Genomic DNA, 26,076 nt, shown 5'->3' on the forward strand with positions numbered 1-26,076 from the left:
ATCCGGGGACCCGTCGCCCTTAAAAACCACCCGAATGGGCGCATGGCGGGAACTGAACAGCTTCGTAATTGGACATGCAAGAATGCACTACAATAATCATGTTAAAGAACTCCGTCGGAGCTCGTGGATTTATTATTTTACCTCTGGCTGAATGACGATTTCGATTGAGGGCTCACAGTCGTCGTTAGTGACGCCCACAAACCCCCTGCCACCCCCCACCGCTAAAACCCTACGACGACATTCGGCAGCGCAAGACATTCATCCATGCATCCATTCGCCTGCCAAGTGAACAGGACTTAATTAACGCTGTCTATCTGGCATCAGCACCGCCAGGCTACGTTTCCATTTCTGAAAGACCGCTTCCGATTGAAAAGGTAAATAGAACTCGTTCAACTCAGCAAGAAGACTACGAAATCATTAATAAAATCCACGAGAATTTTGTTGAGAAAATAGAATAATATGAAGCCAGATGTTCTCGGATAGGAACACTTCCTGATCTACGGGTAATTAATGTAGTCTATTTCCGATGATCAGTCAATGTAGATATTCTTCATCAACCTACTAAAATCATTAGCTGAAACCCGATAGAATTAGGTATGACGTTATCCATGGAAAACCTGACTCACCGTTCACAAATGCTGGTATCATTTTCATTGATAACTAATATCAAAATGTTTCATTCAATGATTTTACAGAATGATACAAGAGAGGTTAAGAAGAGAGTAAAATCGGTTACTGAAATAGTGATGAGTGAAAGTCCAGTTTTGGCCAAAATGAGATACAAAGATGTTTTTGAAACATTCTTTGCAATAATACAGAAAAATAATAATACATGACAAAATAATTATAATTTTTTATGAATAATGAACAGGTTTATGGTTGAATTTTCTGCTCTTCTTGGAAATTCAGTTAGTCTTGTCTTCCAAATGCTTCGTCATATAATCTTCAAAAATGTAACTTTGCACCTCATTTCTGGAATATGAATTTTTGGAACTGGCTCATCCACTTTTCGTGAATACACAAGTGCTTCTCGTCCATCGCACTGATGAAATCCGAGACTAAACGATATCTGAACAATCTTTCCACTGAAGACAAAAAAGAAGCTTTTAGGCTCTTCAATAGCAAGAGTACCGAATGGAGCCGTCTTCTAGGAGAAAGGAGAGAGAGAGAGAGAGAGAGAGAGTGAGACTGTCGGATAATGAGCAAGTCGGATGGCAAGAATAACAAGTCGAAAACGTCGGATAACAAAACAAAAGAGCGGAGGACGCTTGCTGCTGATACAGAAGTCGACTGAAAGTCTCCCGTAGCGACGGAGACTGTAGTTGTGCCGTGGCAGCCAAGCCATTCCACCTTCTCAGTGCTCATTCTTTGTGAGGAGTCTTTTTGTTGAAAAGCTGTCGAGGACAGACGACTGTCGACCGGTCGGTCCCTCCTGGCAAACAATATCCTCCCGCTAAGACAAAGCAGAACACCGAGAGCTGCTCCCAAGCAAATCCTATCCCATTTCCGATCCGCGAGAGAGCGAGTGAGATAATGGAAAAGAGAAGATCTGCCACGGACGTCGCCTATCATTATTAAAAACCGACCCTCCCCCCCCCTCCATCCAGCGATCCTTTAATTGCAGAAACAAGCCAAGAAGGACCCGTTCAGTTCACTTCAGTTCACCGAAAGCAACTAAATTCGCTGTTCACCCTTTCGTTTCACATTCCACTTAGGAAATTACTTTCTTCCCCGTAGAATTCACTACAAAGTGGAACCTCGATTCTCTGAATATCGCTATGCCGATTGAATGTATTGGGGATAGGATGAGTTGGCGGCTTTTGTATAAGAGATGGGGGCCGTTTAAAAAACTACTCCAATCGGTTGTTCGACAATCTTTGAAGCTGAGCGATTCTGTTGCAAAACAAAAGAAGTATTCCCTCATTTTCAAACTTTCAAAAGAGTTTACGAATATATGTTTTCACAAATGAATCTGAGTTAATGTGAAGATCTGGTTCGCCCATGCCCAGTTTCACCAAGCTCGGTCAAGACATTTGAACATAGTACGCCTTCTATGTGTGCACTGTAAATTATCAATAGAAACTATCACCATATGAATCATGATTCCAGTGCACTCATTGTAAACCGTATAAGCGTTTTGACCATGTTCAAATGTCTTGACCGAGCTTGATTAAACTGGGCATCAGAGTACTATCAAACCCAGGATTAAAGAATTATTCAAATCTTGAAATTCACATTGATGTCGCAAATTGCCTATTTTAGGGCGAAAGTTACATCCTTATTGGTACAACATGAAGAGAAATTCAATTCATTTTTAGATAGAAATTGACATGCAGTAGAAAATATAATACACTACAATAATTATTAATAAAATTGTCTCAGTTAACTTGAGAATATAAAGTGATCTAAGAACCCTATTCTGACTTTATTTGTCAAATTGTAACATTGGCGTAGGAAAAAATACTCATGCAAGAAATAAGAAGAAGGAAAGAAAGAGTTGGATGCTGCATCCCCACTAAACCCCCCCCTCCCAACAGATAGAAAGGGTGGCGACTGGTTCGTTAGTAATTTGTATTCGCGGTCGGCAGCCAAGCGACTGCCATAATGGTGATTGGATTACAGAGCGGTGCTTATGGCAAGATGAAGAAGAGGAGGAGGACGATGAGGAGGCAGCGAAAATCCTGCGCAACGGGATAAAGAAGAGGAGGAAGAGAGACCTCGTGCTCGTGCCTCCTCCCCGTTATGCCTAATGATCCTTCCGCCCGGACTCGGAATTTCCGAGCGTACAAAAAATGCTCCCCTCGAACTGTAAGGGGATTAATCAATAGTTAAATCCCTCTCGTTGAGCCGTTCCACCGGCTTGCTACTTGTTACTCTTGTGTGTAGGCCTTCGGGCTGCCAGTAGTAGCATTGCATCGCATTCCATTAGCGTTGCTAACAAGATGCCGTCTTAACGACGTCGTCGTCGAGTACTGGTTAGTGGCTTCGAGCTGCGGGATCTACATGCTCACCAATATCAAATTCCTACCAACTGTGGTAGGCTGGAATCATATTCTCAAGAACCAGCTCGAATTTGGAATAAATCACAAGATTGAACGTCATGATTCATTCAATTTTCTAATAATAATATTGGAGATTAAGAATTAAAGTATAGAAGACTAGTACAGTACTGGAAACATTTTCTCCTTCAAATTGATTCTTATTTTAGAAATTTTAGACATATTTTTAGAGCTTATGAACTTCTTGGCCTTATGCTTCAATCTCAGAATTTCTTGGATGTTGTGAATTTCTTGGAGGGCTTATTCTTGAAGTTGGTAGACATCGAGGAGACGAATTATTTTGTCAAGAAATAACTGAAAATTTAATTATCTTTCACGACAAACTGTCGAGAGACTACAACATTTTTCATCTAGACTCCTTATGTTTGTAGAAGCACTGCAAGGATATATAGTTCACGTCATCTTTTGTGAGTTATTAGTGAATTATCTACAATATTGAAAAAAGTATGATGCCCAAAATAATTTGGTAGTTCAATATTGATATTCCACGGTGTAGAGTAGCCTACAATAGTGAAAGCAGCATCATTTCATAAATTTGAAATGATAAATACTCACACGTCAAGTTATCTATTACCTATATCCATGCTAATTTCTGTTTACATTTGCAAATAAAGATATCAAGGACTTCTCCATGTTCATATTACCTATGTTCATCTACCCTTCGTTCCCCATGATCCACTTCAATTATTGACTGAAACTGTAAGTAAACTGGTGGCTAAAACCAGTCCTTTAACCAATACTTAGTTCAATATTTGGATCTTATGAATGTAAAGAAAGCGTGATTAATAGCGTGGGGAGAAATAGTTTTTACGAGGGGTGAGAGAATAAAGCTTCACAAGCTTGGAAAACCATTGCGGCCGATGAAGAGGTTCCAGAGCAAATACGGGTGTAATATGAATATGAAAACCCTCTTGTCAAATGCAATGACGTCATAATGCTACCCTTCGTTCCATTTCATCAGGATTGCATTCTCATCAGAGTTCTGACTATCATATTTTTTTAGATCCATGAAAACCGTTTTTAATTATTAATCATATCAAATGAGATCTGAAAATTTCAAGTACAAAAAATAGGCTACAATTATTTCCATGGATAGAGAGTGCAGTAGCAGTTTTCATAAGTGCATTATGTTTATGATTTTTGTAAATACTTGCTTTTTCTTGTGTAGGAGAAAAACTGTCTTGGAAAATTATTCAGATAAACCTAACTCTAGATTTCCTCAATCTAGGAAATTGAAAAAAAATCAGAGTCCTGACTACTTTGGGTTGAACTATCCAACATTAATAAATTGTACGATTCTGTATTAAACCTAACATTGAAAAATCAATGGAAGACCCCCGAGGAGTCAAGCAGGTGATGCAAGTCTTTCATTGATATGATACGAATTTATCAATCAAGTCCTAGTATGCAATTCCTTTCATGTGACAATTAATTTTCCAAGAACATCTTTGCTCTTCTGTGTCTTTGTTGAAAATCTTTCAATGATATGGTCCAAATTTATCAATCAAATCCTAGCAGGTTTTTCCTTAAACTTGACATTTAATTTTCTAAAAACAAACTACCATTATCAATTATTGCAATAACCATAAGATGAGATGCATTGCTAGAATACAATGAAACATATTCACGCGTCATCTATATAGGCACAGTCCCCATACATGGGATATTCCTATAGTTTTATTGCTACAGGGCATTAGTAATAGTAGCCAACAATAATCATATCATGCGAAGAGTGGTTGAAGCTGTACACTGTCGAGCAAAATAATAAATGGGGAGTGAAGAGAATGATGATGTGGGGTGGGGTGGTGTTGATCGACTCCTAGGAGTGCCAATTGAAAAGCGGTTACTCTCTGCTTAGCCGTGAAATATGAATTATTATTTTTGGTGAGTGCGCGCCTCACCCCCTTGCAACCAGCCGAGGGTAATAATTTCAACATAAAGGGATTAAATATGACGAATGAATCGTGCGGTTGTGTATTGTGTGCTATGTATACTAGGGGTTTGTATTTCGGGTGAGCATTTCGGTTCAAGAGCAAACTGAGAAACAGCTTTGCAGTTATGATAATGGCACGGGTGCGCTGCTTCACCGAGCAGAGCGGAACAGAACAGACAGGTACGGTGATGACAGCTTCCTTAATTGAATGCCTGCTTCATGCTCAAATAGCTGGCTGAAAAAGCATTCAAGTTGAGACGTTCAGAAACAGTGTAGCCCAGAAGCTGAGTCAACTGCCAACGTTCTAATCTGCAGAGGAGTAGTCTTTGTAGATAACGAGGAATTAGTTTCAAAACAAACATAAATTATTTAAACTTTTCAATCATCCAATTTCTAGTAAATTCAATTCACTCTTCTAATTTCCTAATAATTATTTGAACGAAGATATATATGTATGAAATGAATTGAAAGCTCCAAATGAATGTTATAAAATCTATATTTTCATTCATGTAAATTATGTACATTTTATTAAAATTGTTTATTGAATTTATTGAAAATTAATATCTTTGGGAAATTTCACTAGTAATTTATTAAATTTTGGAGTAGAGAAGTTTTGGGCTAGGCCTGCTTCTCTCACCTAGTCATATCTATATATCCTATTAGTTCTGTTCGCACCTTCGCGGTACTAATCAAAAATATGGGAAAAATATTCATTTTTTTGGATTTTTTGACATTTCAAGTCTCTTAAATCAAAGACGAGAAGAAGGTAAATAATAATTGTCTCTTATATCAATATTGTGAACACAGCTCTATGATTCCTCAATTTTCCCATACTTGATACTAACTTATCGCAATCTGATTCAATCATAATGAAATATTAGTCTATTAGTAACAGTAATAAATCAGGGTGGATTTTTACTGAAGTATTGGTAGGGATGTCTTTGTTTTCATGATTTCATCCAACAGAAAATAGTCATGATACTAAACTACTTGATACTGCGATGATGTTCTCAAATTATTCTTATTGTATTTATTAAGTGAAGGAAATATAGCCGAACCTTCTTTTGGACTATGTCATCACCCAAATTTGGAAGAAAATTAACACAAGGATTGCCTTAGTATTTTATCTACCGAAGTTATCACATCAGTCACTGATGGCCACCGATGATTTGCATGGTATTTTAACGAGAGTTATCTCCAGTTGATAGTTCAAAATTAATTTATATTGTATTTTATTGAATAATAACTAAAAGCATAATAATACCTAAAGCATTTTGAAAAGCACTTTACTGTTTCATTTGGGTGGGCCCGGCCCACTTGGCCCTTATGGAAGCGCCGCCAGTGTCAGTGTCATTTGTAACATAAATACACACAGGCTTTGCCCATGTGAGGAACCTTCTTCAAGTTTTGTATATGTATATTCTGTATTGTTTGTACTTTCTAAGAAGAAGGAACTAAAGATAATTTCAATTAAATTAATAAAGATAATTTCAATTTCAATAAATAAATGGTATATTACTGAATCCCGTTTCTGTAGCCAAAGGTTCAGAAATGTGTTATAAACAGACTGACGAAAGTATCCTGCCAATAATTATTAATGATCTACAAGTATCCTGCCAATAATTTATTAATGATCTACAAGTATCCTGCCAATAATTTATTAATGATCTATAACTAGATTTCCCACGGTAACGGGGCTTCATCAGCACACGTCCTCTATGAAGCTGCAGCATCTCGAGAAGTCAAGTATTGATGTTGTGGCGGATCACACAGTGAAGCATTTCAAGGACTGTGGTCGGCTGTGTTTCTGAGTTTTTCAAAAAAGACAAATGGCAAGGGAGCGACGCTGGGCCCCTGCGGTCGACTCAATCCAATTATGGGATTATCAGAGAGGAGCCTGAGAGCTGCGCACTCGAATACTCTCAACAGCTCAGCGTACCGAAAAATAGAACACTGCCTCTGGGGAGACAAGAGAGCCTCTAAGCTCCTCGAAAAGCCAGGAGCTGCGTTACGTTATTACTCCTGGGACTTAAATCACAAGTACTTGAGCTTTTTAGCTTGTCAAGATATAATATTCGTTATAATTTGTAATTTCAGCATTAGTTCGCTCTTATCGTTCTTCTCATAATCCTTCATCATCGTGGATTCCCTTTCAAATTTTCAAGAACCGTTATGGCGTTTTTCAATTAAATAGAATTTGAAACCATTCTTATGAACTCCACCATTACACTACTTCATGACCATTATACTAAATTTCCATCATGATTAAGATCAAAGTAATCAACAATATAAAAGAATGTGTAAAAATAGAAATTTCAGTACCCTTTTTGAATAATCATTTAATCACAACATGTTTCGGACATTGATGCCACCAAATGGCAAATGGCAATGTCAAAATACATCAAATGGCATCATGTCCGAAACATGTTGTGATTAAATGATTATTCAAAAAGGGTACTGAAATTTTTATTTTTCTTTCTATTTCGATAAAAAGTAGCCCTATACAGAAAAGAGATAAAAGAATGTGTATACATTTCAATTACCACCATTTCACTCTACATTTCATTTCTTGTAAACGAATATAATCAAGATGGATGTTATCAACAATAATATTGATATTATAAAAATATGTGATTTTCCAAAAACAAATCACAGAAACAAACATTTCAATGGGATAAAATGAGAATTTAAATTCTTATCTTGATGGGGGTAATTCCCATTTGTATATTAAGTTTTCATCATAAACACTCCTGTCATGGAGGTCTGACAGAAGTTCATTAGTATTCAACATATTAAGTGTAAAATTATGTTTTTCCTAACTTTGGCCTATGAATGCATAAGCATATACAGTATATAATGTATATCATAAGGGCAATAATGGGGGTTTCCCTGGAGCCCTAATATTATAAATAAATAAATAAGCATGAGGTTGTGCTTCGGTAATGTATAGGTAGATTACGAATGAGAGCACCGTTTGTATATGAAGGATCTGAACCATTTAATTAAATTTCATTTTTATTTCACCACCTACATCACATGGATGAGGGGCACGTCAAGGAAGTCGCTACTTGTCAATCACACTCTTCACTGGAAATTCCTTCAGTGAATAGAGTGGATTGTTTGAAAGGTATTTTTTTAGAGCTTGCTTAAATAGTTTAGACTTTTTCATACTTTTCATCTGATGTGGCAGGAAATTATGAAAGGCATATTCCATAAGGAAGTAATGATTTTGAAGCTCATTAATGATGTCTCTAGTGCTGTTTCAAAGAGGTCAATCACCCGATTAACGGGAATACCCAGCCGTCATCGCTTATCTAATCTAAAATATCAGGTAGCACTCTAACTATTGTGAGGCACTTCCTCTGTAATAATCCTACCGAGATCCCAATAATAGAATTGTTATAATGTAATATCAGTTTCGGTATTATTATTATTTTTAGTTTCGGTTACTTGTGACATTGTAGTACACTTCAAACGAAACTCAAATAAGTCACTCAAACGTCTTCCATGAGCAATCATCGGATGGATATCATCACAGGAAGGATTGCTATGCAAAACTTTATTCATCAAAAATTACACGACTCTTGTAAAGATTTTTTCCATATTCAAAGAACAATGAAAACTTCAAAATGAGCCAATTAATAAAAATCACAGGAATTGTGAAGAATAATTTCCTTACAATATCAATTACAATATAAACTTTGCTCATACTTTTTGTGTAGTTGAGAAGTTGATATTGTGGTAATTATTCATATTGAATGAAAAAGACTGATTTTGACAATTTCATAGTCTTTTTCATTCAATTTGCTTATACTGTATTTCAAAAGTCAGAAATGGGACATGAAATAATTGAGACGAACATTTTATATGACTCGAAGGGTTTCCATGCTGTAGAATACACTGTAATATTATTATGATGGAAATGGTAGAAAATAGAAGATGAAGTGCAATGTTGTCCTTTGCTGAACAAGTCTAGAACAACGGGTGCAGAACGCTAAATACAGAACAGTGCCACGGCAACCCTTTCATTTTCTCTCTCATTCGCTCTCATACTCTCTCACTCAATCACTCTCTCTCTCTCTCTCTCTCTCTCGCATCTGTGGGCGAATTTGCCACGTGGCTCAACGGCCTTTATGTGGCTGACAGTTTCCTTTCGCTCACCGTGCAACCCCAACCCCCACCCATACACATCTAACAACACCCCTGCAACTTAACATGGTTGTAAAATATTCTCTCACCATACAATCTTCCTCTCACTGTATTATTTTGAAACTAGTTAATTTTCTCAACAAATCATCCCCATCACAAGATTCGCAATGGAATGATGACGGTTTAATCACTCATACTGCCTCGAAACAAACCTAGAAATTCTTCACAATCCGCTACAAATCTTGAAACAATAAATCAAAAGTTTGATTTGCTGATTTGAAATTGCATGAACTTGCTTTTGCATATTTGAAACACATTACAACACTATGGCTATTGAAATAAGTATCTCAGTTATATGCATGAAATCAATTGCAGTATTCTTCTGCAGTAGTTGAAATGCAATTAAATTGATTCTAATTAAGATGATTTAATTCGAGGAGAATCCAATATATCTTTTTATGGTTGAATACCAAATGAAGAGAATAAAACAGAAGTTGGACGATTGTAATGAATTGAGAATGTTAGTATTGAACCATCTTATTTTTCAGTTACCTTCTCCATCATGGAGGTTGGCTACAATCATGGCAATTCTAACTTTGAAAGAATAAGACGTTGATGTTGTCAATAACACTTTAATTTATTCGAAAATAGATTCATCTTACAGAACCAGGTTTCATGGTAAAACCTTAAAAGGTTTCCATGGTTTCTTGTAAGGATCCTCCAACAATGACAAACACATCAGTTCAGCTGAAGATGTGGTAGGTGTTACCATAAAACCTGGTTCTGTAATATGAATTAATTTTCGAATAAATTAAAGTGGTATTGACAACATCAACGTCTTATTCTTTCAATTATGCAGAAATACCACAATATCTCATACCATACAATCAAATTATAATTTCTAACTTTGTTAACTGCTGCTCGGAAGAGGTCATGTGACGTGCAGTTGAATGCTTCTCTCAGGTTTCTCAACCAATACATTCTTGAACCATAACTTGAAACAATAAACATTTCAATCATAAAAGCACAAAGAAACATGGAATTTACGGATACTGTAGTTCATTGGAGACGAAGATAAGAAAATATATCATCCGAATCACTGGGTATTAGAACAAATATGAAGAGGAGTAATTGCAAAAATATAATCAATGTCCTCTCCCTAAATGGAAAGAAGAATAGCATACTCGAGGAACGGATAGGCTTATAAACGATGATCGTTGACATCGACCAGTGATCCGCTATTAAAATAGAATATAAAGGACTGTATAGGGTGAATGAGGAGGAAGGAGTGGAGGGACGTCAGAAACGCACACATCTCATTGTGAAGGGAGATGAGATAGAAGTTCATCACTTAATATAGTGGAACAACAGGAATCGCAATAATACGGACAACGTCGGGTGCGTTCAAGGGAAACATAGCTGCAGGAGGACAATGCATCTGTCAACAGGCAAGTACAAAGCTGGGCTGGGTGGTGGGGGGAGGGGGGACCACCACCGACCCGGTATTAGCGATGATAATAGTTGCAGATAGTCTGGAGGAGGGTGGGTGGACAATACACCCGATCAGCCATGTAATGTCAACCGGGGTTGGACAATACACAATGATGTATCTATCGTCATCATCATCAACCCCGTGTGCTCTTCAGGGGTTGCAACCCCTACACACGGCTTCTTCAACTCACCGAGAGAGAGACGAGAAAGTGAATGTACACGCACGCGCGATCACAACAATACGCATGTCAATCTCAGAATAGATTATGAGAAGCGTATCAAAGTCTGGTCACCTCACTCTTACCTCGGATACCTGTGTTGCCTACGTTTATTACATCTCCTGCTAAAATACGTTCCCCTAGCGATGCACCTGAAATACCTGCCCTTCTTATAAGGCTGTCAAGTGCCGATTGCCAATTCGATATGACATTGCTGTCACGCATGAACGCATAATATTAATACACAAGATGCAACAGACAGGATAATAATTATATTGTTCACGACCCTTGGAGTAATGAAGTTGCTATCAATCGATCCGAATTTAAGAATCCTCTCTGTGTTTCATCATAATGATATTGTCATCAACAATATGAGCAAAAATGGTTGAATGAACATTTCTATTTTGTTTATATCCATTCATGATATACAATTATTAAACACAGTTATTTTAAACTCTATAAAAGAGAGTTGAGTGGTTGTTGTAGCAATTCTAGTCCCTTCCTCATCTTCACTCACACTATTAGAAATATTGAATGGACTTTGTTAACATTGAAAAAAGAATTCTGATGAAATGAATGTGATTAGAGTTCAAATGCAATTAAGGAATGTTTTTTATTGAAACACCAGAGATTTGTGTAACGATAACAGGATGATACAAATAATGAGAATAAGCCTTTTTCATCGGAAATAAATTACTACCCACACATGAGGAAATATTTTGCTAAATATGATGAAACATTTCAAATCTATTTATTAATGTTCAGGCGATTGATTATGATTTGATTATTGAGAGCTATTCGAAATAAATTTGTCAGGATGGTTTTCCGAGATAAAATTTCGTCGCTTCCGGAAAATCACACCCGGACTGATAGTTTGAATGATTCATTTCGTGGAAAGTGGTATGAATTAAAACACCGTTTAACCACACGATCCTTTTACGTTCACGAACATCTATTAGCAACACGCAACCGTCTGACTGACACAATAACACAATAAGCTCAGGATGGATGTATGAACGTTGTGAAGGGGGTTGGTAGATGGGAGGGGGGGGGGTTGCTGAGGAAGTTGTCGACTGTAAACGCATAGTTGCGTGCACAATAACAGCACAGACTATCTCAACGAAAACACTTGATAGCGACCCCCACTTCCTAACTAAAATGAAGTGAACAAGCAAAGCATGTTGTCACTAATCAAAGCATTTCTAGGCACTTGAGCGCTGCATTATTGGCAACTGACACGACAAATACCTTTAATAATTCGGAAAATGAAAATGGACAGTTATTTCTTGGTTTGGAAAAGTTTAATAACTCCTATTACATACATATTATCACAGCTTGACAATAGCCATGATTATAAAAGAGGTGGAAAATTGGAAAATACAGAATGGCTCAAAAGTCACTACCGATGATTTTTAAATTGAACTTTATGATAGGTGGTTACTTTGAACCATCCTGTATGTACTGTAAGTACATACTAGTACAGACTAGAGAGTCAAGAAATGCAGATATGATCTACAATAACATCAATAATGACGAAATATTTATATGACAACCACATGGACTAATACCCCAAAAGCTAGTCGATTTCAACCTCTATTGAATGATGACAAATCCATAAACTCATTTCTGTTGAGAAAGATTTTTAGATGTTTCGTGACCCGTGAAAGTCGAATATTAGGGCCCGATTCTATTACAATTATTAAATCTGATGAACAGCTACGAGATTTAATATATATTTGTGATATAGATTAAGTGTACTAGAAACCTAGCCCATGTCCAGTATGTAATCATCATCATCGTCATGGATCATGGATTAGGCTTTTCAAGCCTGTTCCAGCGTCCATCTCTTCTTCGGTCTACCAATACTTCTGCCTATTGGCTTGTAGAGTAGGGCATTCAATGGGAAACAGTCTTAAGGCATTCTAAGGACATGATCTGACCACTCATTTCTATATGTTTCTATCAAACTCAACACTGGTTGAACATCACATTCTCTTCTTATATTTTCATTCCGTATCCGATCCTCTCTTGCCCAGTATGTTGGAGATATTATATCATTTTAAATGAATCCGTCAATATCTGAATCATCATTTGTTCTAAGTTTTTTAACAAATGAAATGCGACTTTGAACAGAGGTAGAAACTGATTGGATGCAAGCTGGCAACGGAAAATCTAGGGAACTAATCTGGATATGAAATTTCACTACTTACGGCGGTGAAATTGGCAGTTAGCACACATTCCTACTAACGAGATAAGCGAGAGGATTGCAGCCATCATTCTAATGGCGAACCGGGGACTATAGGGAGATGAGAAGTCGCGTAATTACTTGGGACTTCTTTGAATGGCTTGCGAATCGATAGGCGTTAGTCAGCCATAAGCCATTATTTAATGATATTAGAACGACGGCCGAAGCCCTCAACTTGCACTCATTGTACGCACATTCGAAAGAAGCGAACCAATTAGAGGGCGCTGCCTGCTCCACCCTTCTATCCGGAAAACCCCTGCTAGATCATACTGGGATCTACTCGCAAAAGAGTTGGATTGAATAGGCTTCGGGGACACTTCATTACGGCGACACAAAAGCTTAAACAAACCAGTTTTCAATCCTTGCAGCTCCCTCCCGCGCATTTCACTCACCTCTGCTAGCAAGAATGACGACGATTCTGTCGCCTGGCTGTTCATGGGTAGGCTACCAGCATGCCATCTGGACCAAAAGCCGCTATAACGTTTTAAGAGGCATCTTACAAGGGCTATTTGCTTAGGAATACTAGTGACAAGGTAAATTTCACTAGAGTAGAACGATTTTTCCTGTCTCATAATGCATATAAAATTTCATTCTCTCCTTTAGATACTAGATTTACATGAATGGAAGAGGGCATTATGTATCATCGATTTGATATTAAATTTTTATTTTTCAAAGAGAGCAATATGTATGAGTATTATCGATCTGTCTGTTATTACACGTCCTTGTGAATTTCCCATTAACGGTATATCGAATCCAAGTTGAGAAACGTTCAAATATATGAAATGGAAAAGCTGGACACAGATTTTCAGATTCATTTCCAATTAAAAAACTCCAAAGAAAAAATTGAGTACTGAGAATCAAATGGTTGTAGCTCGTAAATATTCTGAAGTTCATGGAAAACGAGTCTTGATGTAGAAAATGTTGGAATACATTATTTTATCCAACAAAATATGACGCGACACAATTTCTTAATTGGATGAAAGACGAATGGCAGAGCAAATTAGCCGTGCTCAGCTTATTACAGTTTTTCAGTTTGTAGTGTCGATTAAACGTTTCGACGGCTGCAACTGTTTCAGGAGAGACGAAACAGAATTGAGATCAGTCGAGTTCTGTAATGGAATAAGAACAGATAACTAAGTTATACGAAAGTTCACGAAGAGTGAAGGTGAAGAGAGGAAGGGGCGCTACCGCCAATGGTGGTAACATATAAATAAAATAACATCGCATCCCTTTCAGTGAGGAAGGGAGATAGGGGTGGGTGGGGTTGGGGGGTGGTCCTGCGCACTAATGAAGGGGGGCGGTGCCCCGGCGGATCTCAAGGCGCTTTTCCATTTCCCATTTCCCAACCGTACTCGTCTTTCCAAGCTAACAGAGCCCTGTTTCGCCGGGGGGATTGTAATCCAACACCTCGTGCCCTTTTATCCAACTGCACTGGACACTGCCGCTCACCCTTCACCCTTTACTACACCCTTCTCCCATCTCAATACCGATGTGTTTCCTTTACTAACTACGGACTGATAATGTTCATATTCACTCCTCTTCTTGGGGCTACTGATTATTAGAACACACAATAAGAAACTATCAAGTACCCCTCATCGCCAGATTAAATTAAATTAAATAAAGGGTACTTGGTAATTTTTATTGTATGTTCTTATAATGTCCAGTATAATATCTAGTAACTGGAATTACAGAATTAGTGAAGCGTTACTTTAATATATTATCCTGTAAACTAAGAATTTTGACTTTTTGTGTAGTTGAGAAGTTGATATTGTGGTAATTATTCATATTGAATGAAAAAGACTAAGAAATTGTCAATAAATCAGTGGTTTTTGACAATTTCTTAGTCTTTTTCATTCAATAAGAATTTTGATATACAGTAATCAACACATTTAGGGCCGGTTTCCGAGCTCGGGATTCGGCTAAGTCCTAGACTTTAAACAGCTGGAGTCAGAAAATTGGTTTTCCAAAACGGGGCGTAATCGCAGCTTTTATAACAGTAGTTGTAGTTTTTATTTTCTCATTTCTATAAATGGAAACGTTTTTCCTTGACGAAATTAGACATTCCTAAATAATTCAAAATAGCTGAACTTTACACTATTTTCTCTTTATTTCATTTTGTGTTCAATTTTATAGTTTTTCGAAATTTAATTCAAACGTGACTATGACAATGACTGCGACTACGCCCCGTTTTGGAAAACCAATTTTCTGACTCCAGCTGTTTAAAGTTTAGGACTTAGCTAAATCCCGAGCTCGGAAACCGGCCGTTAATGTACAATATTAATATAGTATCTAGGACGATTGACGATGGTGTTTTTAAACGATCTAAATTTATTCATATCATTTAAGAAATCTTCGAGTGGGTTCCAGTAATGAATATCAGTTGTTCGATCGAGATTCTCAGGATTCAAATCCAAGATATGAGGCTGGTAAAAAAACGGTCCTAGTAGAAAATCTCATTTCATAAGAGAGATTTCTCGTATCTTATTATTCTGTGAACAACATTCTCAGATTCCGCACTAATATTTCTATTAATTATGTTACCTGAACCTAACCTAACCAAACATGAATATATATTCACGAAATAAAGTAGGTAAAACTTTTCACTAGGTAATTCTCTACTTCTATGCAATGACTCAGTTGCACAATAGGCACCGTAAACAGATAGACATTGTTAACTTCTGAGATTCCACGCAAACCTCTACCGTTTACCAATTGAGCATCAAATTCTAAGATTTAGAATTAAAATAGGGGAATACTCTTGAAATTAATTGGTAAATTCCAAGATCTAGTATGAGAATAAAGGAATCCATTTATTATTTTACTGATTTGATTGGGCAGAAAGTGAAGTTTTGGTTCAAATTATTGTATTGTAAATTGGGTATTTCATATTGTATTTGCATCATTTCTTGGTTGATTTTTTGTGATATAGAAATTTAATCATGGAAATTTCCAACAAGCATCGAATTATCAAGGCCTGACCTACAGAGGCGGAAAATTGGCTGAAAAAGCACAAATGCTTTGTCAAGTTAAACGAGAGTAACGTGGCTTGAAAATGGGGAAAAATGAACGGTTTCACTCGCAGAGGTTTGGATATCGAGGTTCTAAGCTTATTATTGGATAATGTTGAAGTTGGTGGAGGGATTTCAATGCGTATTGGGAATACGACTAGCGACTGCATAACAACGCGCTGTGGATGAAAAGTGCGCTTTGTCGCAGGGCTGAGAAATTGTTCGCCGTCTGGGGAGCGACAGGGTTCGCGACTCAATACCCCCAACGGTTCGGGGCAAAGAAGGGAGTCTTGAGAGTCCCAGCAGCAAGCTCATTATTGGAAAACCGGCTGCCGACGCAACCAATTTCGATTATAATCCACCGTCGCTCTCAAAGGAAACGAATTAGAGTGTTTTCAGAGTCGGCGGCCCGAACTACTAAACCACCCCCCTGAACCGCCCCACCCACCAACCATCATATACGCACGGTACTGTGCTGCGGGCTTTCAGCGCCCGGCTCACTTGGAGGTAGGCAACCCGCACTGCACACACACCATCAACGCTTTTCTGGGTCGGCCACATTTCTGTTACTCAATTCAATTTTCCTCTCTCACTGAAAACCTACCACACAAAGCGCTACTAACAAAATTCTATCTGCATCTTAATACGCGGATTTCAATAAAATTTTAAATGATGCGAAATCACACACAGCTTTGATTTAGTATTGATTAAATATTCTGGATAAATTCATTCCAGTAACTAGCCTAATAGCTCAAAATAACTGTAATTGGGTCAGTTTTGAAAAATGAAATTGACTCCCCTAGAATTAATATTCTGAGAAATCAGGTGTATCATTCGATGAACACTAGGTCTTCCTTGAAGAATGTATCCTAATAATTCCTTGAATTTGTTTCCTACCAATTCTCAAATTACTCATTTGAAAGGTTTCAACTCAGGTGGTCATATCTCACAATGTGAAAATAAATATATTTTTCATTTAATCATTTCGGTAACTTTTTCAGTCTCTCAATCTTGTAATTGTCACAACGGAGATGTTCTCCACAAGGCTAGTGCATACTATTATTTTTTCATTTTTATTTCCTTCTTTGTTGAGGATGATGCCCACATGAGCTTTTTGCTTGAGCATGGGTATTGTAAGTGTGTTGATGGATTGATAAGATGATCAAACGTTTATGCTAGCAAGATTCATACCCACAAACCAGGTGGTGCTAGAAGAACGAAGTTTGTAACGCTCTTAACACTAGACCAACCCAGCCGGCTGGGGTTGTAATCATACTTTCCTTATAAATAAGAATATGATGTTTGAATAGAGTATTTGTAATCGCAACTAGAATATATATTATTATACTGAAATGTTGTTCTATTCAGAATGTCCTGCACGTTTATTCATTTATTCCAATTATCAACATGGTCATCACAGGATGTAGAAAGATCTAGTATAACAATACAAAAATTATAATACTGTGGAAATGCGAATTATTTTATGTAAGATATTTACCAATGCGTGAACATGATTCAAAACTTACTACTGTGTTTATAATGCTCTCCCTTGCCAATTATTACGAAACAACTATCTAACTGAATGAAGAAGCATTAACTGAAACACAAGACACATGCTTCGAATATTTATTCAAAAAAGTGAATTGAGTGCTACATTTCTGAATAGGACTGGAAATTATATGAGAATAATGTACAGATGGTCTCGACTTGCAAGTTTCCCACCACATTCGGCCGTTAGTATGCTCATGACACCGCCGTTCCTTCTACTTGGGCTGGCTCGTTACTTCAGCCGAATCACTTGAATACAAATCGCATTGTACAACTCTCTAGCTATGTATGGATTAATATCAAAGGTGAATAAGAAAAGCAGATGAATTAGTATTCTATAGATGTACTTGAAACATTTCATATTGTATTTGCATCATTTCTTGGTTGATTTTTTGTGATATAGAAATTTAATCATGGAAATTTCCAACAAGCATCGAATTATCAAGGCCTGACCTACAGAGGCGGAAAATTGGCTGAAAAAGCACAAATGCTTTGTCAAGTTAAACGAGAGTAACGTGGCTTGAAAATGGGGAAAATGAACGGTTTCACTCGCAGAGGTTTGGATATCGAGGTTCTAAGCTTATTATTGGATAATGTTGAAGTTGGTGGAGGGATTTCAATGCGTATTGGGAATACGACTAGCGACTGCATAACAACGCGCTGTGGATGAAAAGTGCGCTTTGTCGCAGGGCTGAGAAATTGTTCGCCGTCTGGGGAGCGACAGGGTTCGCGACTCAATACCCCCAACGGTTCGGGGCAAAGAAGGGAGTCTTGAGAGTCCCAGCAGCAAGCTCATTATTGGAAAACCGGCTGCCGACGCAACCAATTTCGATTATAATCCACCGTCGCTCTCAAAGGAAACGAATTAGAGTGTTTTCAGAGTCGGCGGCCCGAACTACTAAACCACCCCCCTGAACCGCCCCACCCACCAACCGTCATATACGCACGGTACTGTGCTGCGGGCTTTCAGCGCCCGGCTCACTTGGAGGTAGGCAACCCGCACTGCACACACACCATCACCGCTTTTCTGGGTCGGCCACATTTCTGTTACTCAATTCAATTTTCCTCTCTCGCTGAAAACCTACCACACAAAGCGCTACTAACAAAATTCTATCTGCATCTTAATACGCGTATTTCGATAAAATTTTAAATGATGTGGAATCACACACAGCTTTGATTTAGTATTGATTAAATATTCTGGATAAATTCATTCCAGTAACTAGCCTAATAGCTCAAAATAACTGTAATTGGGTCAGTTTTGAAAAATGAAATTGACTCCCCTAGAATTAATATTCTGAGAAATCAGGTGTATCATTCGATGAACACTAGGTCTTCCTTGAAGAATGTATCCTAATAATTCCTTGAATTTGTTTCCTACCAATTCTCAAATTACTCATTTGAAAGGTTTCAACTCAGGTGGTCATATCTCACAATGTGAAAATAAATATATTTTTCATTTAATCATTTCGGTAACTTTTTCAGTCTCTCAATCTTGTAATTGTCACAACGGAGATGTTCTCCACAAGGCTAGTGCATACTATTATTTTTTCATTTTTATTTCCTTCTTTGTTGAGGATGATGCCCACATGAGCTTTTTGCTTGAGCATGGGTATTGTAAGTGTGTTGATGGATTGATAAGATGATCAAACGTTTATGCTAGCAAGATTCATACCCACAAACCAGGTGGTGCTAGAAGAACGAAGTTTGTAACGCTCTTAACACTAGACCAACCCAGCCGGCTGGGGTTGTAATCATACTTTCCTTATAAATAAGAATATGATGTTTGAATAGAGTATTTGTAATCGCAACTAGAATATATATTATTATACTGAAATGTTGTTCTATTCAGAATGTCCTGCACGTTTATTCATTTATTCCAATTATCAACATGGTCATCACAGGATGTAGAAAGATCTAGTATAACAATACAAAAATTATAATACTGTGGAAATGCGAATTATTTTATGTAAGATATTTACCAATGCGTGAACATGATTCAAAACTTACTACTGTGTTTATAATGCTCTCCCTTGCCAATTATTACGAAACAACTATCTAACTGAATGAAGAAGCATTAACTGAAACACAAGACACATGCTTCGAATATTTATTCAAAAAAGTGAATTGAGTGCTACATTTCTGAATAGGACTGGAAATTATATGAGAATAATGTACAGATGGTCTCGACTTGCAAGTTTCCCACCACATTCGGCCGTTAGTATGCTCATGACACCGCCGTTCCTTCTACTTGGGCTGGCTCGTTACTTCAGCCGAATCACTTGAATACAAATCGCATTGTACAACTCTCTAGCTATGTATGGATTAATATCAAAGGTGAATAAGAAAAGCAGATGAATTAGTATTCTATAGATGTACTTGAAACATTTCAATGCTAGTTAATTCAATACTAAACTTTAGTAGTAAAGAGTTCCATGTAATAGCAATGAATCATTAAAAGTAATAAATTTTCCATAACAATGACAATTGACAAGGCTGATTTGATTTGATTTTATTTGATAATACCATTTCATAACCAGAGATAGAATCCCAAGATGGATTCAAGACTGATATGATTTTATTTAATTTTATTTGATAATTCCATTTGATAACCAGAGATGGAATCCCAAGATGGATTCAAGACTGATATGATTTGATTTAATTTTATTTGATAATACCATTTCATAACCAGAGATGGAATCCCAAGATGGATTCAAGACTGATATGATTTGATTTAATTTTATTTGATAATTCCATTTGATAACCAGAGATGGAATCCCAAGATGGATTCAAGACTGATATGATTTGATTTAATTTTATTTGATAATTCCATTTGATAACCAGAGATGGAATCCCAAGATGGATTCAAGACTGATATAATTTGATTTAATTTTATTTGATAATTCCATTTGATAACCAGATATGGAATCCAAGATGGATTCAAGACTGATATGATTTGATTTAATTTTATTTGATAATTCCATTTGATAACCAGAGATGGAATCCCAAGATGGATTCAAGACTGATATGATTTTATTTAATTTTATTTGATAATACCATTTCATAACCAGATATGGAATCCAAGATGGATTCAAGACTGATATGATTTGATTTAATTTTATTTGATAATTCCATTTGATAACCAGAGATGGAATCCCAAGATGGATTCAAGACTGATATGATTTTATTTAATTTTATTTGATAATACCATTTCATAACCAGAGATGGAATCCCAAGATGGATTCAAGACTGATATGATTTGATTTAATTTTATTTGATAATTCCATTTGATAACCAGATATGGAATCCAAGATGGATTCAAGACTGATATGATTGATTTAATTTTATTTGATAATTCCATTTGATAACCAGAGATGGAATCCCAAGATGGATTCAAGACTGATATGATTTGATTTAATTTTATTTGATAATTCCATTTGATAACCAGAGATGGAATCCCAAGATGGATTCAAGACTGATATGATTTGATTTAATTTTATTTGATAATACCATTTCATAATCAGTGATAGAATCACCAAGATGGATTCAAGACTGATATGATTTGATTTAATTTTATTTGATAATTCCATTTGATAATCAGAGATGGAATCCCAAGATGGATTCAAGACTGATATGATTTGATTTAATTTTATTTGATAATTCCATTTGATAACCAGAGATGGAATCCCAAGATGGATTCAAGACTGATATGATTTGATTTAATTTTATTTGATAATTCCATTTGATAACCAGAGATGGAATCCCAAGATGGATTCAAGACTGATATGATTTGATTTGATAACCAGAGATGGAATCCCAAGATGGAAGTAGACTGAAATCATAAGTATGAGTAGGTCTCAATCACATTATAGTTATATAATTTTTTCCAATATGTAAACAGAGAAGAATAGGACAAGGCTATATTTTTTATTAAGGTGAAATGAAAGCTATATTATCAGTTCCACATAATATCGCTCTTATTTCATCTTAATATGAAGGAATTCCACATATTTATCATAGTGTAAATAATATACTTTTTACTTTGTGGCCACATCAAACTAGTACTGGGTGGTTTTCTACACAGCGTCATACGCTCAACATCATGAGGCAGATGAAAAATTCTGATCATGAATTCTGTATGACCTGTGTTCTGGATGCGAACGTTTTCGGTCCCACGAAATGGTCGTGTAGAATCAGCTAACCAGCTCAGCAAACTATAAAAAATATGGTGTTGAAGTCACGACGTGATGATCACGTGTCTTAACAGCCAGCACTCAAACTCAGTCGAATCGTTTTACATCGCCATACATGGAGCCGCAATATGCTGTACTCTAATATCAGTGTCACATGATTGAAGGTACTAGACAGAAAACAGTGTGGAACAATAATTCAGAAATGATTAACACTTTTCAACTAACTAAAGCAGGTACTAAACAACGTTTTATTGTAGGTCCACAGTGAAGAACAATAATTCAAATGTGATGCCCACTTTTCAATTAACTGAAACACGAAGAATTAACTGATGACAACTGACAATAATTAGAACTGCCCGATCAGAAACCAAGGACCAAGCACAACTTTGTTCTTCTTTTACTGTATCTAACAATAAACTCCAAACACAAACCTTTGCGTTTTGTCAAAAAGCTGCAAGATAGCATGAGCATTACTTCTCACTTCTTTAAATTTTCGATTAAATTAGGAAAAAATTGTCAAGTACTAATGAGACGTGAAAATTAAGGGCAAACAATACTTGTGTTCGGAATAGACCTAATGTAATTTGGTTCACTGTGAATGTGATTAGACTCACTCATTAGTTTTTCCTACAGTTACGTTGATAAGTGTCCATTGCTGCACTGATTACAGAACGCAAAGAATCACTTTTCCGCTCTAGTGCGGGAAAAATTTTTCTGCACTCCAGATTTGCAACATGGCAACGCAAAATACTTAGTAGGTTATATGGAGCAACAGTGCAGCAAAATCAAAATGAAGTTGGTAACAGTGACTGCTGTGGCTGCTATAGTGAGCAGAGGTGCAACGAAGCACAACGCGCTAATTATTATTCATTATATATTATAACCAACGACAACGAGGACTTTAGGATTTTAGGATTAAGGTTTTTATCAATAATAAAATTACACAGAAAAACATTTGATGCATTTCAGGCAATTTTACCCATAATTACCCACTTTCATATTCAATGGTAACTGTAGGAAAAACTTAATGTGAAATACGTGCGCAAAGTTCTTCTGCTGCACTCAAGATACCATTCCGCGTTCCGTAAACGTTTCTTTCGGTGCAGCAAACTGTCACTTTGCGCACTAGTTGCACAAATAACTATTGGTGTTGCATAATATAACACTCAGGAGTAGTTTAGCATATCAGGATAAGAATTCTAAATTCTCTCTATTGATATATTTTGATGATAGAATAATAACCAATCATATTCTTCTGAAAAATCAATGAATATCTTCTTATTGAGAGTACAGTTACTGAAGTATATGTGTACAAATCTCATTCGCTGCGCTTTTTCCCTGCTGAGATGTGGGTATCCTATTATCTACTATTATCTACTATCTCATATATAATATGAAAAGTATCTGACAAGTAGAAATTAGTTATGAGGGAAAATACGTAAGATGACATACAAAAAAAAATTATTAGCTTTAATAGGGGGTCGTCATAAACGCCGTCACACATCTGACGTCAAATAAAAAGAGAAAGAAAAACGAGCTGTTATTAGGAAGTCAGGCGATGGCAATTAAAATGTCAATTCGACATGGCATCATTCCAGTATTGGATTGTATGTAAGTTAATTTCACGTGGTTGGAATTCTAGTGATCTGAAAACTGGGGGTCGATGTGTATCAAAAGGCTACTGGTTAGGAATCAAATATTAAATCATCCCATATTCTATCCTTATATTCCAGCAGCATGCTTAGAATATGGAACTATGCAGTAAACTGCAGTTCACATGAACAATACTTCAAATTAAATTACAACAGGAAATCTCTATCCAAATCACATATAAGAAAAAATATTGGAGCTGTGTTTATTGAATCATTCTTTTTCCAGATTTCAACAGGGTTTTCAAACATATTTCGTAGCTTTCTATCAACTGGATTTCAGCCATATAAATACTGAGGAAAGCCATAGAAATTCTTCAATCAATCAATCCTCCACCGTTGACCGTAGGTAAGATTACATGCACACCATTTTCTTTAATACAATAAAGGTTTTCACTTGAATATAAATGAAAGTATACATTTACAATCATTATTGTATTAGAGAAACAGCCTCCCTGATAATGGATTCATTTACTATGAGCATCGTATGAACTTTTCTCTATGTGATAACGCATGAATTTGTAGTGCTAAAGCTAAAATAAACACAACTTATTTATGAGACAGTTCTGAAATTCATTGGAATCGTGAGATATCATACTACATTACTTGTTTTCAACCATTCCAATCGAACTTGCAAGACAAATTGCATTTTTTATGAGCATGATTATAAAAAGTTGATTGAAATATTGGATATTCCAGACGTGATTACTAATACATTGTAACTAATTCATACTGGGATTAGACATTTCAAGCAGAATGAAACTTTTGAATATTGAAATGTAGAAAATGTTCCACTCGTATTTGCATTTGATACGTATTTTGTCATAATATAGAAATCCCAAGCTTCCATGATCAAACACAATAATTATTGGATTCTGCTTTGAATCAAAGCACTGTATTTATATTTTCAAATGAGACGTTAATTAAAAGCTGCATTAATAATAATTTAAATTAGTATTTTTGTTCATCAAGGATGCGCCAGCTAATAATAATCAACTGTATACGACAACACTGTTAATAAATTCCGTTAATGAAACGAGTGGCGATTCTCATAAACATTTAAATATTTTATAACGATTTATTCAGAGCAATCAGCTCGATTGTGTGTAACTGGACATGAAACGTCGCTTTCAAAATTATCGTCATCAAAGCAAGAGCAATGAGACAGAGGGTTTCGGCATTCGACATTTTGATTAGTTGTCCTGAAATAATAATGTAACCACCAAGTTGGCTTGATTGGGAAACGATATTCATAACAATGTTAATACTTGTGGTGTCATTAGAGAAAAATATCATTATAAAAAAGTATCTTTGATCTTAACACATACTAACGACTTCGATAAAAATAACTAGGTTCAATTGAATAATATTTCAACGGAGTAGGATATCAGGGGCAAACAAAATTATTTGAATTATTGAAAAGTAATAAAACATCAGTACTGTCCACAAGACTGAACTGAATCCTTGGATTTCAAGACCAACACCACAAATGACAAAATTATGAGCAATTAACAGCTGACAAACCATTCCAAGCGAGTGTCCAACACCCTCCAATCTCAATCCAAATAGAAATATAGTGCAGATTAGATAAAGTGCGGAAATAATTATAGTAGTGAAGATAATTGAAAAATAATACGGTACCTTTCCTTGATTAGAAAAGAGGTATGACGGCTTTTAAAAGTATAAATAAATTTTGAGCTCACAAGTAATTCAATGAAAGCAGTAGTTTTTCATCACAAATAAATATTATTGTTTTGTAATGGATTGATGTTGGGTGTTTCATGGTAGAATACTGGTAAGATTTATGGTAGAGTAGTAATATCGTATGTAATATCATACGTATCTGAAAAATAATGAAAAGGGCAAGTAGTTAGTGATTGAATATTGGTTTACTATTCCCTGGAATTTTTGAATGCATTGGGTCAATAATGTTTTCATTGGATTGATTCATCATGTGTATTTAAAAAAAAACCAGTTGGAAGAAAGGTTTTTCGTTTTACATTTTCACATAAAAATTATTATTATAAGAATATTATGTAATCCATGAAAGCCAACATTCCAAACTGAAAAAATATGAAAAATTAACAATTGGATGCAAGATTAAAATGATAGAAATCACAGAGAAAATATTAAAACTCAGGCCAAATTATTATTATTTAACTTATAACAGACCAGCTGGTCTTACCTTAGCATTTTCGTCAACAACAGAGCTCTGAAACAAATGGAATCCAATTAAAACCTTGGAGATTTCAGGCTTATGATTAACACTGGACCAGAACACTAGAACTGATCAATAAGGTTCAAGGTATGAAGGTGCCTTCACATGGTCAATCATATATATGTAAGCTGATTAACAGAATCAGGAAATTAGGTTCTCAATGAAACATTTTTTTATTTCCATACTTCTCCAGCCAAACTTACATCATCAACACAAATCCCATATCTTAATAATAATCAATAATCTATTGATAGGGTTAAGAATATTAAATCCATAATGTTGATTCAATAAAAAACACTTCACTAGAATGGGCTACTTTTTACAAATTATTTATTTTCCACATTTCAACTTGAAAATGGCCTGAGTTT

This window comes from Nilaparvata lugens, chromosome 2 (genome assembly GCF_014356525.2).
Source record: "Nilaparvata lugens isolate BPH chromosome 2, ASM1435652v1, whole genome shotgun sequence".
Lineage (NCBI taxonomy): Eukaryota > Metazoa > Arthropoda > Insecta > Hemiptera > Delphacidae > Nilaparvata > Nilaparvata lugens.